At 34.4% G+C, this 11244-nt stretch overlaps 1 pseudogene; it reads left to right on the top strand.

Moving 5' to 3' along the window:
- Positions 1–9038: 9038 nt before the first annotated feature.
- On the top strand, positions 9039–10562 carry LOC143596942 (epi-neemfruitin B 7-O-acetyltransferse L7AT pseudogene; annotated as a pseudogene).
- Positions 10563–11244: the final 682 nt, after the last annotated feature.

Genomic DNA, 11244 nt, shown 5'->3' with positions numbered 1-11244 from the left:
TTTTTTTAATCTTTTCAAAGTTACTTGAAAATTCATTTATTGTAAAACATTTTTAAGTTTTGCAAGTTTAACAAAATATTAATGTCAGTGATTTAAAAGTTTGTTGCAAAATTGGTCAAGAATAAAAAAAAATCATAATTTTTTGAAGTTGACTAATTCCAATTTTTTTTTAATATTTTGAAAATATTTCAAAACGGGTTGTTTTAAAAGAGTAGACTATAAAAGTTTTTATTGATATATCTTTTTTGGTTTAATGGTTTAAGTTAGAAATATGTTTTATGTTGTCATTTTACTTTGTTTGTTGTTGTATGTTATTTTGTTTTAATAAAAGCAAAAATTTAATGAAAACAACTTTATTAATATTCAAATGTTACTCATTAATAAGTATGTTATTATGGTATATTTAATTTGGATGCTATTGTTTTATTATATTTTCAGGTGATGAAGCAAAATGAGTTTCTTTTGTTAGAATGTTTGAAAAGGTTGATGGTGATTTAATATGAAAGAACATGTTTATGTCTTTTGTTGATGTTTTTTGGTTATTCGATGTATATTTACTTATTGTAACTTTTAATATCTAGACAATGTAAATGGTTAACGTTTTGGTCCGAAAGTTTGAAGAAGTTTTGTGTTTCTTGAATTTGTTGTTTAATTTATTATGTTTGTTGACATGTTTTTCCACCCGTGTATAACGGGGGTATACCCTAATATAATAATAAATAAATAGTAGAAAAAAAAAAGAAAAGAATGATCGACATGAAAGGAAGAACAAGAAACAAAAAATTTTGACCCAATTGCAAACAAGTCCCTAGAGTTTAGGCTAATATAAAAAAACATAATTAAAGGTTAAAATTGCACATAAATGATATTTCTATAGTTTCGTTAACGAATAATATAATTTCAAAAGGCGTGTAATGACATTAATAGAATAGAGATAAAACAAAACCTTCGGTTTTATTGAATAGAAAAATTAAGCGGGTCGGGTTTTCGGGTCCAAAAATTGACGAATGTTACAGATTCTCTCATCCACGGCTCTCTTCTCTCTCTCTCTCTCTCTCTCTCTCTCTCTCTCTCTCTCTCTCCATGTATCCTCTCTCTCAACCTCATCTCATCTCACAACTCCACCGTCCCTCCCCTTTCCTGAACATACCCATTCTCAAACCCTAGAATAAAGAAGATTAAATTGAATTCAAGACACCACCGTCTGTCTTTACAATCGTCATCGTGTGGTTGATGGTGGCGGAACCCTAGCCGCCGCCATCGCCGTCTATATCCAGCTCCTTGCAACTACTGTTGTCGTCATCAATGGTTGATACGATGAAGAATGGGTTAAAAGGTATGATAAAAGAGATTTTGAATCATGTTGTGATGATATTAATTAAACTTTGGAACTAATCATAATTGTAGAGTATCATGGTAATTTTTCAATCGGGTTTCTGAACCCTAAATCTCCAACCTCGAACCTCTGAAGGTCGGAAACATGCGTTTTTTTTTATTTGACAATTTTTAGGGGCTAGGGATTCTTTCAATTTTTTTTCAGTAATTACATAAAGATATTGATTTGAGTTGGATAATAGATATATAATTCGGTTCAATCTGTTTTGTCAGTTCGGTGCTAATAATTTGTTGAAGCGCGCCAAAATGTGCTGAGTTGCAGCTGGTTAAAAACGTGCTGAAATGAGCAATTTTAAATGCTGAAACGAGTTGAAACCTGCTGATTTATTGCTGATTTGCTGTTAAAGCTGCCGCAATGCACTGTTTAAGTGCTGAACTGCTGATTAACGAATTGTTTTCTTGCTGAAACGAGCTCCACATGTGCCGAAACTGCTGTTTTTGCTAATAGACGTTCTGAACTGTGTGAAACCATTCTGAAACGAGCAGTTTTAAGTGCTAAAACGTGTTTAAAAGTGCTAAAATACACTATTTTTCAGTTGAAAGTTGCTGAAACAAGATGTTTAATGTGTCGAAACGTACCGAACTGATAATCGTGCTGAAATGTGCTATTTTGCACTGATTTTCTGAATTTGCTATTAACAAGTTACGGTTTGCAATCGTTCGAAATCTGAAGTTGTTTAAAGTTTGTTGGTTGACTAGATAACAAGTGAGCCTAAATGAAGAAAACCTGGCATTTTATGTAATACAAAACCATAGATGTATAATAACGGATTAATGAATACCTGTGCTGTAAGGACCAAATAAGAAAAAAATAACTTAAGTTATTTTTCTTTGCATATCGTATGAAAGTTCGAACCATGTATTACATTTCTAGTTTTAGGAAACTTTATAATATCTAATATTTTTCTTTTCTTATTGCTGCTATACTGTAATTTGCAGTTTTCGTGTGACTAGTATTGATTATTCCACAATACTTTATATAAAAATGCTCTTACTAATTTATGGCTTATTGCGATTTTAAAATTGATAAATAATAAAATAAGTGCATATTGGGTAATGATTGTTATATTCAGTTTCCTCACACAATTGCAACCATATTTTGTTTGTTTACATTTCTTAGTTTATGTTCATTTATGTATGTGTCGTTAATGTTCGTTTAACACAGTGGATAAACATATATTTTATTTAGGCCCATCTATATTTGCTATTGGATATGATTTATAAGGTATAATTTGATGTGAACTGACAATTGCAATTCAGTTTATTATTCATTGAAAATCGCTTTGAATTCCTCTATAAAAATTCATTATGAATGAGGTTTATATTATTTCAATAATAGTTTTAATTTTTAGAACTACATTTTTGATGACTTATCAATGCCACCGGTTTCCCCTAAAAGCATTCTTTTTATACAATAAACTGTTCGGGAAATAAACAATCGCACATGAATAATTTTTTTTTTTGTTCATTTAGTAAAACGAAAAAAAATCTTTGTTCAACATTCTAAATGACATCTCTTCTCCGGAAATCGATCTAAAGATCCGAACATAGTGTTATCGATTAATATTCACTTTGTTATTCCTCGATCTAGATGGTATGTTATTCGGTTTGTTAACTGCTAATAAACAATCTGATTAAGTGCTAAAATGTGCTTAAACTTGGCTTATTCCAAGTTTAAGGGGTTGATGGTCACGGAGTTGCCATGCAGTGCATGAAGGGGGCTTATTCCAAGTTTTAATCTCGGGGAAGACCTCAAGGTTGATCACCACCTCTTTCAACTCATTACCCCAAAATCTTTTATGTTAATAAGCGAATGATAAAACATGTGATTAAGAACAAAAATAATACATACATTTCATATAAGACAAATATTTGTGCTCATGTTTGCTCATTTGAAAATGGACATGTTCGTGTTGATATTCGTTTATGTTAGTTTGTTAAAAATCTAAAAACTACGCATCACAATTGAAATAGCTCAAACAATAAAATATAATTGCAAACTACTTGTACTAAATCAAAACAAAATAAAACAAGTCACTACAAAAATAAAAATAGTAAAATGATTGAAAACAAAGACCTAAATCAATCCTATAGCACCCGAGAGGGGGGGGGGGGGGGGGGATAACTAGTGTGTGTGTGTGTGATCAAGGAAATATATTTAAATACGTATTGTGTGACATCTAATGCTTTGGACTATTTGGAAAGGCTTTTAGCAAACATTCAAACTCTTGTGTGTTTCTAAAATGGAATTTATGCTTAAATTATTTATATCCGTTGCTTAGATAATTTGCTTTAGAAAAACAAAAGGATGTGCTAATTATTGATTGTTATGATCGAAGTGATAACGATTTTACTTGGAAATGGAGATGGAGAAGAGGGCTCAATTATGCTCAATTACAATTGGAATATCATATTTGTGTTAATCTTATCTCGTTAATTGTTGTGTCTTTAAATCCTGATTGTTGGTTATCGCAAGGGTCGGATGGCAAGTATTCGGAATTTTTGGTGAGTTCGCTTCGTTGGGAACTTGATAATGTAGATTATCAGGTTCAAAACTATACTTTTTGGCTCAAGTGGATTCCCATTAAGATTAACTGCTTTATATGGAGATTGTTATTAGACCGTATTGCGACTAGAGAAGCCTTATCTTTGAGAGGCATAGTTTTGGGAGATTTGAATTGCGTATTTTGTGGCAGCAGTATTGAAACGTCCAAGCATTTGTTTGTGAATTGCAAGGTTATTAAGGTGATATGGTCGATAATACATGATTGGGTAAAATTACCTATTTGGGTTCATTTCGATTTGGTGGAAGAAATTCTTGAATATCCAAGTAAGAACATAAAGAACAAGGAGCTGTGTCTTGCGGTGCAATCTATATCGGCGATAACTTGTTGGATGATATGGCTATCTAGAAACGATTGTATTTTTAATAATATTCCATTTGTATTATCAAAGTTGGTGAACGACATCAAATCGGCATCCTTCATGTGGGTGAAGCAAAGAAGCAAAAGAACGTGCTTAGAGTGGGAAAAATGGAGCCGGTACGTTTCAACTTCGCGAATTTTCCAATTTAATTAGATGTATGTTTTGATTTTGTTTCTTGAGTTTGTTTTGGACTACTTTTATCTTGTAAGTGGTCCTTCTTTTGGTTTAAATTAATTTGGCATTTCAAAAAAACAATTAGTAATGTATTGCTAAGTTTCATCTTTCGGGTAGAAGTAGAAGGGCACCATTTTTCTAATTTCCCTCTACAACTGTAGCCAGCTAGCCATCATCTAATTTTTTTTTAATATTGATATCCAGTTATCCATAAACGAGAATTTTAAATGAATTACACTCCACAAACAATATACCCTAATTTTGAGGGGGTTAAAACTGTCATTTTCCACATGCAAATATTGGTTTGTGTGAATCGTCACATTTAAGAAATATTTAAATGAGGAGTTTAAAGGAAAATTACGCTATAAACGATGTACCCTAGTTTTAAGAGGTCAAAAGTGGCATTTTCCACGTGAAAATTAAAAAATATCGTGTGTTAGGTGAATCGAGAAGAAATTCATAATATTTGGTACAATTTCTTGTTTTAAGACGCGCATCGGTGAAATTTATTCTTGAACTAAAGCTCGGCATTCTTTAATATAAAATCATTGCTATGATGTTTCTGATAGGATTAGTAGTTAAGGCTCATGATTGTAAGGCCCCGTTACCGGTAGCCCTACTTTGGTGTTGGATTTACTCATAAACACAGTTCTAAATATCAGAGTTAATTAAAACTTTACGCGGAATAGAAACTTCAACCATAATATATTACATAGCTGTCAAATCTTGTCTTAACGAACATTCGTAGTTATTTCAAACATAAAACATAGTCTTCAAAAACATCATAACATTTCTTCGAGATGCCAGTATATTCGATTCCATGCCATGTGTCTTCAATCATGCGAGCTGTCTCAACCTATTTGCCTGCGTGCATATTAAAAGTCAGCTACGTTGAGTGAGTTCTAGTTAATCACATAACTTACTTTACATACACATATACGTGCCCGAATGTACGCTTTACATACATAACCGGTCCATCATTCTTTCATATACATTCATAACCAACCTTACGTTATAAAGAGCATTCGCCATACATACCTCGGATATTATTAAGGTCTGGTACCCTCCATCCTCGGATATTGTTAGGGTCCGGTCACCCTTCATCCTCGGATATTATTAAGGTCCGGTGCCCTTCATCATTGGATATTATTAGGGTCCTGTACCCTCCATACTCGGATATTATTAGGGTCCGGTACCCTTTCTTCCATACCTTTATAACATACTTTTCTATATACATAATCGTAAGTTTCGTACGTACATGCATCAATCATTCTTCGTCTTACAACATACTTATAACATCAAACCATTACCTGACAGTACATACAATATCCGAAGATCATTCATGTACCGACAAGAAAACATTCATACACTTCACATAATACATATATGGCATACACTTATCACTTAGGATAAGTGTATTAACTAATCACATCGAGTATGCACACAGCCCCGAAAATATAACAAGAATGGGGCTAGAAACTCACCAGAAGTCGGTTACGTTCACCGTTAATAGTTATTCCATTATTCAGTTGGGCACGGCTAACTGTATAATAATTACATGCATCAATAACTATCACTACTCATCACGCGCTTCTAGTCTAATTATAACCCTCAACGAACGGGGGTCCGGGGGGGGGGCAGCGCCCCAGGCAGTGGGGTCTAGGGGCGGCAGCCCCTAGCAGGGTCCAAGGGGCAGAGCCCCTGGCTGGGGTCGAGCTGCCGGCTCAGCTTGGAAAAATTTATTTCCATTAACTGTCGTAACACATTTTCCATTACAATTTTGAATCATTAGTTAATTCGCTAACTTAAAAGTTCAAGAGCTTAATTGTAATTAATTCATTCTTTTCTAAGTCCAGGGACCATTCTGTCATTCTTTCAAAGTCTAGAGCGTAAATATGCCATTTAACGAATTGGGGTTCATTCGTTACTTCAGCCTTCCATAATGAATTGGCTAATTCGTTACCTCATAACGAATTGGTCTTTTGAGCGAATAGGTCCTTACTCGTTTAGCCTGCCTAACGAATTGAGCTTCTTGGCGAATTGAACCCTTATAACGAACCAGTCCTCATAACGAATTACACCTTATAACGAACTGGTCAACATACGAATTGGACTTAACGAACTGAAGCTAGTTCGCCAGTCTTTCCTTAACGAATTAGTACACGAATTAGGGCTAGTTCGTTAGACCCCCGCTAACGAATTAGGGTTAGGTCAGGGAATGTCAGAACATTTCCTGACATCCTCCTTAACCTCGTACCTACTTTTCCTGCGCTGTCGCCGGAAAAACGCGGTTTCGCCGGAAAAACGAGATTCGGCTCGTTTTTCCACCGTTTTTCACCGTTTTTCGTCCCGTTCGATCCAGATCTGAGCTAGGATGAACCCTAAGCTCATTTTAGGTTCGGTTTATACCCGACTCTACCTGGATCTCATAACTTAATGGTTTAACGGTGTCGGCTCGTCGTTTTGTTACTAAATCTAGCGGGTTAGAGTTTATACAATATCATACTATTATTACCTCGGGTCGGTGCTCGGTTTCCTTCTTGATTTCGGCCTTGAGAAAGGAAGAACTAGAGAGAGATCTTAAGTGTGTGTTTTGGTGGTGTATGGAATATGTGTGAAATGAATGATTAATGGGTGATTAAAGGTTTATATATTTATGGATCATGGGCTTAAGCCCATGGTCTTTCCTTCTTTCTTTCATAACCCAAGTCCATAACCCATATCCATTTACCCAACACTAACCCAACTCATATTCTATTTATCTAAACCGATAACGACTCACTATAAAATAGACGAAATTTATTTATTATTTTAACCAAAAGTAGGATGTTACAATGATCTTATGATCTTACGGTCACAGTTCGAAATCAGATTCAAGGGGGTTTTCCCATATTGGTGGGTTTCATTTTTTTATGGTGATTTTGATTTTGGTTGAGCGTCAAAATTAATTAATGGTTGACATCCTGTCTTTGAAAGACTCACTTCCAAACACGGGCAGTTAAAAAAAACATGGTGTAAATTTGAGTGCCAAACATGTTACGTACGTAGCTTCGTTTTTATTAGAAAACCAGATTGTATTACGAGGATCATATCCAGGTTTTTGTATTAATTACTCCCATTAATTTAAAAATAAATATTAGAATTTGAATCGGATCCAAAACCGTCTGAAAAATCATAAACTCATCATGTCTACTCCGAAGTTTTCGTGTTCAATTTGATTTTCGGTTTTTCAGCTGTAACCGGAAACTAGAGATCCATGGTGTTAGAAGAGATTTTTTTAGTGTGTTCTAAACAACAACAATATAATAATACATTATACATATACAAAAAGACTAGCAAGCAGTTGTAGACAAACTGAACAGTTACAAAATAGACATCTATATTTATACTATATATAATATAGGAATGAGTGACCTCTTAAATTTTAAGAGGTACCTCTTTTGTTGCATAATCTACAAGTAACAATGCATAAAATTTTAAAAATGTAGGGGTGATATAGTCTTTGCTCATTCAAAAATAATTTACAATAATAGTCCTTCAACTTCAATAAAGTTTTGTTAATTTATTAAAAAGTTACACATTTCCCCCTCATTATTAGCCAACTACCCTCACGACTTTTTAACGGCTATAACTTTTTCACACGTTAATATTTTTTCTAAAAGGTTACACCATAAAAACGAGCAATTTACTCTCTTTAATTTGAGTATGATATTGCTATAGTTTATTAATTTTAAAAACTAACACGTTTCGTGATTACCAGTTATTACAGGCAACGGGTCGGGCAAGTTTGGCTAATGTTGTCGGAACAAGTTACGGTTGGAACAGGTTAATACAAAAAGGTTATTTCAGTTCATGTCGGGATGAGTTTAGATCGAAAGGGTTCATGTCAAAATGGGATTCGGGTTAAAACGTTTTCGGGTCGGAATATGTTCGTCAAAACGGATTGGGTTAAAAAGAAGTTTATCTGAAATTATTGTATACATCTTTACTTCTTGCTTGTTGCCATCGGTTACGCGTGTTTAAGCATCAGTTACGTGAATGACATTACTTATACATACCGGGTTGCTCGCGTATAGGCATTATGTGGCGCGCTTATTGGCATCGGTTACACGTCCGATGCCACGTTAAATGCATACCACCTTCGGGTTACACAGATACCGTTGCGAGATTACAAACGTACTATCACCGTTTGCGTTTGCGCGTACACCGCTGCATCGCGCGGGCAACTGGCTAGTATTATTATATGAATAATTGCATGCTCTTTGAATTAACAAAAACTAAATGGTTTGTTTAAGTTGGAAGTTAGTGCTAATAATATCTTTCATGATACTTAAAATCAAATGCAATCGAATTATATTATTGAGTGCACAGCTTACATTGATTATGTTCATATTACAAAATCATGTTCAATTAATAACCGCTAAACATAAACATGCATGATAAATTATATTCAACTTAATTTGCTAATTACACGTTTTATTATTAAGAACCTAATTTATTACAAATCATACTATAAATGGCCTTTGTAGGGCATACCTTACATTGCAATTACCATCTACTCTAAACTGATTTCATATGACTAACCACCCAGTTTATTCTATGGAAACTGAAATCATTTCCAAAGAGAGCATTAAACCATCTTTCCCAACACCAACCCACTTAAAAACATTTAATCTTTCTATCCTTGATCAACTTATTGTTGCTCCTTACGTACCAATCATCTTTTATTACCCAAATCACAAAGGCGATAATGTATTCCAAGCCGTATAAAGGTCATTGATTCTAAAGAAATCACTATCTGAAACCTTGACTCAGTTTTACCCACTTGCCGGAACGATTAAGAACAATCTTTCAATTGATTGTAATGATGTTGGTGCTAACTATGTCTTAGCTTTGGTTCATGGTCGTCTTGATGACTTTTTGCGCCAACCAGACCACGGATTGATCAAGAGGTTCTTGCCATTTCAACCTAGTTTTGATGAATCTAGTGCGCATTCTCGTGTAACAAATGTTCAAGTGAACATTTTCAAATGTGGTGGAATTGCCATCGGGTTGTGTGTCTCACACAAGATCCTTGATGGGGTTGCACTCCACACTTTTCTAAAAGGATGGGCTAACATGGCTTGTGGAACTAAAGAAGTCATTTATCCAAACTTAACTACTCCATCAATTTTTCCGGCTAAAAGCTTGTGGCTTAGAGATGCATCTATGGCTTATGATCAAACATTGCTTAAGGAAGGCAGGTGTAGCACGAAAAGATTCATATTCAGTTCAAACGCCATAGCCATGTTAAAAACTGAGGCAAGTAAACGTGGAGTGAAACAGCCAACACGAATTGAGGGGGTATCTGCTTTGATATGGAAGTGTGCAATTGAAGCATCTAAAGAAGCATGTGGTTTTCAGAAAACTTCCACGTTAACCCACTATGTGAATCTTCGCAGAAAAGTTGGAGTAAAGTTGTCAAAAGACTTGTTTGGTAACATGATTTGGATCTCAAATGCAGTGTGCAAAGATAGCCATGAGCCCACATTGCATGGTTTGGTGAATAAGGTGCATGATAGCTTTGCGAAAATTGATGATGAGTTTGTACAAAAAGCACAAGGTGATGAAGGGTATGTTGCAATGCAGAAGTCACTTCAAGAAATAGGAGAAACTGCCTCCATAGGGCCAATAGATAACTACATTTTCACAAGCTGGTGTAACATGGGTTTCTATAATATTGATTTTGGTTGGGGAAAACCTAGTTGGGTGACCGGCATTGTAGCTGATGGCGTTCGCATGCTCACTAATTTTGTGACTCTAATGGATACAAACTGTGGTGGTGGAATTGAAGCATGTGTGAATTTGGATGAAGAAATGAAGATTCTACAATGCAACCCAGATCTACTAGCATACGCTAAGCTTGATCCTAGTCCACTTCTAAATGATCTATGAACTTTTTACTTACATTCCACAAAATATGTAATAATTTGACTTTTAATTTATGTGAATAAGGCTCATGTCATATGTGTTCTCGATTTGTTTTAATGAATTTATGATTGAATGGAGTTTCAATTTATTAGAAGTTGCTACACTACAGGTTCCATTAGACATGTTGACAAACCCATACAATGCAGATTCAATATAGGTATCTCGAACCAAACTATTTCAAATAACTCGGATTCGCATTATAATATGTTATGCTTAACTTTTTTATATAATTGTCTTATGATATACGGAGTATTTCACAGTCTGTTATTCCTTTTATATAATATACATATGATATGTTTTTTATGTTTCTCTAAAACGTACTTATACCTTTGTTTTCTTTGTTCTAATTCGGTTTATTTGGAAATGCTAGAAAATGTATAATTCTCGCCTAGCCTACATAAACATTTTTGCTGATACAGTCTTCAATTAGTGCAAACTTTAGTGGATTGTTAGAGAAATAATATACTTGAGTTCTAGAAAGGTGATAACTTTAATGAAATACACATTTGAGAACTTTGTGAGCCAATACATCCAATAAGATGGAGGAATGGAGGAGAAGATGATGAAGGGACCAATCTGAAAGTATAAATAAACAAAAATGTGTTTGTGTAAGAACGATATCAACCCCAGTATGAAGCAAAAGATTTGTATTCAAGAGTAAGGGGAGAACAATGCCATCAAGGTGCCATTATTTCCTTCACTAAATCACAATTTTGTTATCAAGTTCAAGGACATGAGGGTTGATTTAACTTGCATTAGGTTGCAATGTAATCAACAAAG

Source organism: Bidens hawaiensis, unplaced genomic scaffold (genome assembly GCF_021521415.1).
Source record: "Bidens hawaiensis isolate Kalapana, Puna unplaced genomic scaffold, B.hawaiensis_p1.1 tig00001758_1, whole genome shotgun sequence".
Classification (NCBI taxonomy): domain Eukaryota; kingdom Viridiplantae; phylum Streptophyta; class Magnoliopsida; order Asterales; family Asteraceae; genus Bidens; species Bidens hawaiensis.
The sequence above is the reverse complement of the archived record's forward strand: the minus strand, read 5'-3'. Positions and strand labels throughout refer to the sequence as shown.